The sequence below is a fragment of the Pseudophryne corroboree genome, chromosome 2, assembly GCF_028390025.1.
Source record: "Pseudophryne corroboree isolate aPseCor3 chromosome 2, aPseCor3.hap2, whole genome shotgun sequence".
Classification (NCBI taxonomy): Eukaryota; Metazoa; Chordata; class Amphibia; order Anura; family Myobatrachidae; genus Pseudophryne; species Pseudophryne corroboree.
The window spans coordinates 179734490-179742408 of NC_086445.1; the positions used below are offsets into that span (position 1 = coordinate 179734490).

Genomic DNA, 7919 nt, shown 5'->3' on the forward strand with positions numbered 1-7919 from the left:
AACACTGATATTGATACTAATGCATCAACAATGCTAAAAACAATTATAGCTTTATACCATTAACTTGAAGATTAACAGCTCTGCAAATATTACTAAATATTTGATCTTTGAAATTAATATCATTAAACTTATTTGTTTTTTTCATTGTCTTTCTCAGGTGGTCCCCACATCAGTGCCCAACAAAGAGCTTGTAACCATTAAAGTCATAAAAAAGAGCTAACACCAACAGTCTTATGATGGAGCAGAGAATTATCATAGAGGAACGAGGATGTCCCTACGTAAGTTTCCCATATGCCTCACTGCTCTGCCCATATTCCACAGAATTTTCCTTTAGTTACACTGTGTCATCATCTCTTTCCGATACAGGGCTACATTTATGAAGCAGCATTTTCCAAACCACTACGTCATCAGTGGTTTCAGCTGTCGGCGTTATAGTGACTTTGTATTTAATATAATTGACCCTCCAAACCCACTGAAGACATGGCAGCTTAGAAAAGTAGCGCTTAGTGTTATCAACATCTCTGATTACATTCCCTGCTATGATAGTGTGATAGTGGAGACTATGATATGGAGTTGTGTGCTTCTGTGTGTTACCCAGGTTGGATCACACACCTCCGTTGTGTCTTAGATACTTGCCACTGTTTACCCTTGTACATAGGCGTGCGCAGGGGGGCTGCCTGGTGCGCACAGGCACCCCCTAATATCTGTCACCCCCTCACGCACACCTGCTGCTGCTGCAGTATCGGCTATCGCCGGGTGTGCTCATTTCTGCCCTCCCGCCCATTGCGCCCGCCACCCCCTCCACTCAGTCTGGCTGTCATTCATTTGTATGGTGCAGCATCACTGATGTAATCCTACTCCCAGTTCCTCTAACCTGTGGGATGTGCCGTGATGATGTCAAGCCGTGTGCATGCCCGCTCATGCTCCCACCCACGCTCTCTCTCTCCTCATCATTTGCCAACGCCACAGAATACAGCGTTCCTCTTGGAGGAGGACAAGTTCAAATTCAATATCAATATATATTTCGAGAGATTAGGATATAATGTATGGTAATAAAATATACAAATTTAACATATATTAAACAGATGATTTTATATATATATATATATATATATATGTGCATCAATTCTCTATATTATTTCGTTTGCATTGAGTGCCAATATGTGGTGGTAGACACGCCCATTAGGTGGTGTTAGACATGCCCAATAGGTGGTGCTAAACACGCCCTTCTAATCGTGCACCCCCTAATAAAATGTCCTGCGCACGCCTATGCCCTTTTATGGTTATAGCCACAAACCATCTAGACCAGCAGTAATTGTTAACAGTAATGTCTGAAGTCAACCATTTATGTTTAAATATTTACTGTACACCCACCAACTTCAAATGTGTTAGACTGATGACCTCTTCATTCTGACCTGTTAGTACATAGCAGCAGCAGATAATGGGGGAAGCACATCTAAGCACTAGAACACGCCTTTTTGCTATATCAATTGTACAATAAACAACCCATATTTATTACAATAACTGTAACCGGTAGACATATATAAACATGTAAACGAAAAAAAGGGATAAGGTGATTTTAAGCGACCTGTGGTGTCTAATATTAATAGGAGACTCAAAATTAAAAAAATGTATTTTAATAAATCTGGTAGGCACCAATAAAAACAAATAGAAAGACCCCTTGATGAAGTCCAGATAGGACGAAACGCGTTGGGTGCTATGATACATACCCTCTCAAAAAGCTAAGAATTCTATTTTTATACTTTTTATGCTGATTTTATGTCCAATTTTCTACTTTTAGGACGTGTTTTTCTCTTGTCTAATTTTTAATTTATATTACTAATCTTATAATAACTTATGTCTTATACACAGTCTTAGTAATATTTCTGGCTCTTTGTAATAGAGCTATTTTCTATTTGTTTTTATTGGTGCCTACCAGATTTATTAAAATACATTTTTTTAATTTTGAGTCTCCTATTAATATTAGACACCACAGGTCGCTTAAAATCACCTTATCCCTTTTTTTCGTTTACATTGTACATGAAGCACCTTACCAATGCTTCTTTCTTTAAGGTGTAGCTGACGCCCAAATAATACTAAGGGAGTGTCTAGAAAAAGGAGACTTATTTGTGTTTAAACAACCTGGACTACATTCTAGTATAAATTGGTATCGCAGTTAAGCGCCGATAAGCTTTCCCCCACCCATATATAAACATGTATTCATATAGTGCCAGCATAGCTATTAATATTAACAGATACAGAGGGTGATGTAACAAAGATCACATAAAAAAAATCTAAACCATTACAAGGATTATATACTGGATTCACAGTCAAACAGTCACCTCTAGTATAATCAATATAATCAGGGCTGCCCAGACACATGATGGGCCCAGGAGATACAGATGGGACATGACCAATCTGGCAGGTGTGGTCACAATGAATGAAAAATAATTTGTGAGAGTCCTCCTGCAGGGCCCCTTGGACGAGCTCGGGCCTGAGTAATTAGTACCTGCTCTTCCCCTCTTGGCACCACTGAATATGATCTTGCCAGTACAGCTTTTCCAGTAATTTGCTGTCCTGGCAAAGGCATTACTTCTAAGATTCAGAACCTGAAGATAAGATGACTTTGATCATTCATCAGGCTGCACATCTGGAAGTGGATTCTATCAGGGTGGACTTTGAAGGGAAAACTTTAAATATTGTAGCCCTAGACTTCAACAGCTATTGTCACCCAAAAACAAAAAAAAAGCTAAGCTTTTCAGAGCTTGATACATTCGGCTAAACCTGTTTTCAGGAGATTTACTGCAAATTTGCATAGATACATTTCCCCCACAGATATAAAAAAAATGGAACTGGTTATCACATGTGGTGGTCAATATACTTTCCCCAGTCTGGACATTTTATCCTGAAGCTACTGCCATAGAGTTTGAAATACCCAGGGCCACTAAGGGATTAACGGGCGAATACCAGGACCCCTAAGAAGCTGTGTACCATCGATTTGCAGAATTTCTCCATGGGCTTGTAGCCATGCCATCCTGGTACTCTGAACTGTTTAAAAGTTGCATCTTATTCACACTGCAAAACTGCAAGTAGCAACAAAACTACACTGCTAGCATTCACTGACCACTGGGGCTTGCAGTACTTTTATATATTTGTGCAAAATAAAGTAGCAAATCTGTGTAAAAAGGGTTCTGGTATGAGCGGCCGTAGCGATTCCTCCCACCACTTTCAGTTATGCTGAATCTGTGACTTTGTACATGTGTTGTACTAATTCCTTTGTAATAAAAGGCGCCACCTAGCGTCTCAAGGGGGTCATTCAGACCTGAACGCACACTAGCTTTTTTCGCTGTGCTGCAATCAGGTCAGAACTGCGCATGCATATGCACCGCAATGCGCAGGCGCGTCACTCGGGTACAGAGTGGATCATTGCTGTGCGATGGGTTTTACGAAGAATCCATTCGCACAGCCGATCGCAAGAAGATTGACAGGAAGAGGGCGTTTGTGGGTGGCAAGTGGCAACTGACCGTTTTCTGGGAGTGGTTGGAAAAACACAGGCGTTTGCAGGGCGGGTGTCTGACGTCAATTCCGGTCCTGGACAGGCAGAAGTGATCGCAGTGGCTGAGTAAGTCCTGGGCTACTCAGAAACTGCAAAAGATCTTTTTGTACCGCTTGGCTGCACATGCGTTCACGCACCTGCACAGCTAAAATAAAATCCCCTGTAGGCGGAGACTATCTGATCGCAGCGCTGCAAAAAACTGCTAGCGAGCGATCAGGTTTGAGTTAGGCCCTTAGTTCACTAAAAACAGCTGTGTATGCAGCTACAGTATGACGAAGATGTAGTATATACGGTAGTAGAAATGTGCACAGACCATCATGTTTTGGTTTTGCATTTGGTTCTAATTCATCATCATGTTTTGGTAAAACTACCTTCAAGTGTTTTGGTTCAGATTTGGATTTCGGTAGGGTTCAAAATCAATTAAAAAAATAATCATTGTTATAAATCGATAACAATCGATAAAAACAGCTAAAATCGTGTCATTTTCGCAATCCAATGCTCGAAATTCAGATTTAAAATCCAAAATTCGAACTGCGGGAAGATCCAAACCAGGACTTGGTTTAGATTGGATCTCCTCGTGGTATCCGACCCGGTTTTCGGTTTGGTTCGGGTCCACTAAATTCAGGGGTGGCTTCGGAATTCTGGAGAACCGAACCGCACATCTTTATTATTTAGTGAAATGTTCTCTTCACTACCCATGTTGGAGCATCTCAGTCACCCCAGGCATCTTGCATCGCATTGCATAAAGATGCTTAGTGTATAAGGACACATCTGTATTTTATGGAAGTATCATATAAAGAATAATATCACTAACTATAAAATCAATAAGTTTCAGAATCCATTTCTCCTAAATTCACACAAGCATTAACTGGGTTTGATATTGAGTCACTAGAGTTCTGCGCTGCAGCCAACAGGATACTCACTTAATCATAGCAGTGAGGACAATAATTATGAGAAAATTACAAGAGCAATACAAAATATCTATTTAACAAGTTTTGCCCTAGTTGGAACAAATACTCCATGTATGGTACATTACAGGTTACTACAAAGATGCAATAGTGTGTCACCAACACAGTCCGTGCTATTACTGGCGTCACTCCCCTCTCCAAAGCTTTTTTAAGACCTGTAATTTGCTATTAGTCACTATAACTTTTTATTGAGTTTTCTCATCAGTTTATGTTATTTCACAATAGGCATAAATAGCTACAGTATGCACATAATTTGCTGAATTTATAGATGACATATGGATAAGGTAGAGTACCAAATACTTAGCTCCGCCACCTGTCCGCCATGTTTCAATATTAAGCTTTTATTTTTGATCCTTACGTTTTGGAAATCCCTTGCTTTAATTAAAATTGTAAAACTCGACCAGTAAACTACTGTCATGGTTGCAAACTAGCCTAGACCTTCATGGACCACCCCAGATGCTCCATTTCTGTTGTTGATTGTTCCCTTGCCACCTGTCCGCCATGTTTCAATATTAAGCTTTTATTTTTGATCCTTACGTTTTGGAAATCCCTTGCTTTAATTAAAATTGTAAAACTTGACCAGTAAACTACTGTCATGGTTGCAAACTAGCCTAGACCTTCATGGACTACCCCAGATGCTCCATTTCTGTTGTTGATTGTTCCCTTGCTTTTAATCTTGGCCAACTGTACAGTATTAATTTTCAACCGTGTATATACAGTTCTCAGCATCTAATATATATCTGGTATACTTTTGTATGTAAATATATTCAAATAATCTAAGATTAGGTAGTAAATTAAAAGGTTAAAAATTAACCTGAAGGTACATAAGCATTGGATATCTGGGAAAAAAACAGTACAGTAGAGTTGCACTCTCAGAGAGGCTCCTGTGATATCACTGTCACTTGTGTTTTGGAAACAATCCTTGTTCTAGTTCTTCACCGAATATGTCAACCCATGTCTCTTAGATCCACCATTCAATTAATTAAACTCCTTTGCCAGCTGAGAGTGATATGCAACCTATTTTGTCCATGAGCCTCCGTGAGAGTACAGTGTTGTTTAAATCTTCTGATGTACTTTTGTCTGTTTGCAGTGGGTATCTTACATGTACTGTATTAGCACAGATCATGTTCTGAAACAAAGAGTACACAACGATGGGTTATAAAGACTCCCTTGCATTTCAGGCATATCTCCACTTGCATCTGAGTAGACATAAATGGACTGTAATGGGCTTTGATCAATCAGGAAAGGACAATGGAATTGTGGGCTGTGCAGAGCTGTGTGTACATGTAAATACGCCTGTTTTCAGAGTGGATAGGCACTTTCAATGATGGTGGTGACGGAGTGTGTACACAGCTGAAGTTATAACTGTCATGAGTCAGTCAATATAAAACTAAATGAAATAATACGCGGGGCAGAGAAATTGAACCATCCTGATGTGTGTTGGCAGAGTGTTGCGGTGTCGGATAGGGATGTTAGTCCACACAACGCCACTTAACCAGGATGATGGGTTTATTCAGATAACAGAGATAACAGCTTGTAGTATATAGAAGATGTTCTGCAGCAGCAGGAACTCACAGTATACATGTGAAGCAGTACAGCAGTAACACAGTTTCTCAGTACACAAAGGATGCGGCTGTATACACACAGGGTGTAGCTGCGGGGTAGACAAGGTCACACACACAGGAGAGCAGAAGTGCACGTCAGTGCTGTTGTCTCTCCAAGGAAGAACTCTCTCAGACTGTGCACTAAGCACCTCCTCCTGCACTGAGCTAACACTAGGAGGGAAAACACTAGAGCAGGGAAGCTGGTTCTGGGAACGGAGACAGACCGCAGAGTGATCCACTGTCTAACAAATGAAAGGTATCTGTATTAGTAGGGCTTTTCTTAGAAATATATGAGCTGGACAAAAAAATCCTAGTTATCTTTTTTATATTGCATATTAGCCCAACACTACTGTATTTGTAGGAGTGTTGTAGTGTGCACACATATGCCAACTACACATCCATACTGCATCCTTAGAGGACCTCCAAGCAGGTGTGGACCCTATGATGGTGAAAGTCTTGTCTCAGGGGCATACATTTAAAGGTGACAAAGACTAGCATGTACCTGCCACATGACTGCCCTACTTGGTTGACCACCAAATAAGCCACCACCAGTCAAACATGACTTTTGGAGGCCCACCACTGGAATCTTAACAAAGGTTTGTGCACAGACGGCCAGTACCTGGTCACTGTTGGTTGTACTCCAACAACACATAAATCCATGCATTTTGTGGTTACATTTAGGGCTCTTACTCCGTCTTACCAAAGGAGGTCTACTGCAAACCATTAGCATAACTGCACATAAAAGATATAAACATGAAATTCTACAACTGGTTTATGCAAAATTGTGCTAGAAAATACAGTTATAGCAATATGTAATTTCCCACATTTGTAACATACTTAAATGTGTTTATGTTCTGGTGCTGAGGGTCTTCTGGTTCCACACAGTCTACTCAATTGCACTCTTGTCCTTGTCCTAAAATCAGCTATGATCCCAAGAGCCATATAGGTGCACGGATGTTTCCTGCTCTAATTTAAACTACCCGTACTGTACACTGACTGATAGGCAGGTTCAGCAAGTGAATGGGTGTATATGCAATCTGGCTATACATTTGGGTGGTGAAACGAGATTGATATGCGTTCACTGCCCTCAGGACAAGTGAATTGATCAGATCTAATCAAACAGCCTTTGATGATGATCAGAGTTGCTTGCTGATGAACAGGAAAGCTTGTCTATTTTAATACACACACAGTGACTTGGGGTCTTTATTAATAAAAATTATAATAATAATTTTATTTATATAGCGCTTTCTCTCTAACAGGACTCAAGGCTCTTTACAGACATCAAAAACAATGCACAAACTGCAATACAGAAGATTTAGGTAATACAGCAATAGACAAGCCACATGGACATAAAAAGAAGTCTAAAGCAATGAAAGTGGCCATTTCAGTTATCTACCCTAACCTGAATCTTACTGTAACATAGTAACATAGGGGGTCATTCCGAGTTGATCGCTAGCTGAAAATGTTCGCTGTGCAGCGATGAAGCAAAAAAACAGCACTTCTGCGCATTACTTTCACAACGGCCAATGCAGTTTCACACGAGGTCTAGCGAAGCTTTTCAGTCACACTGCTAACCGCAGAGTGATTGACATGAAATGGGCGTTTCTGGGTGTCAACTGACCGTTTTCAGGGAGTGTTCGAAAAAACGCAGGCGTGGCTGGGAGAATGCAGGGCGTGTTTGTAAAGTTAAATCCAGAACTGAACAGTCTAGAAGTGATCGCAAGCTAGGAGTAGGTCTGGAGCTACTCTAAAACTGCACTATTTTTTTTGTAGTCGCTCTGCGATCCTTTC

At 40.5% G+C, this 7919-nt stretch overlaps 1 long non-coding RNA gene across 2 annotated transcripts in view; it reads left to right on the forward strand.

Moving 5' to 3' along the window:
• The window catches only part of LOC135050618 (uncharacterized), a 43883-nt gene extending 36408 nt beyond the window's left edge, over positions 1-7475 (forward strand). Inside the window, exons 2-3 of one of the 2 annotated variants that reach the window (XR_010241698.1) lie at positions 158-278; positions 7388-7475. This is a non-coding gene — a long non-coding RNA (uncharacterized LOC135050618). Of the gene's footprint in view, positions 1-157; positions 279-366; positions 546-7387 lie in introns of those variants that run through there. The other variant, XR_010241697.1, reaches the window with a different exon arrangement.
• The last annotated feature ends 444 nt before the right edge of the window (positions 7476-7919 follow it).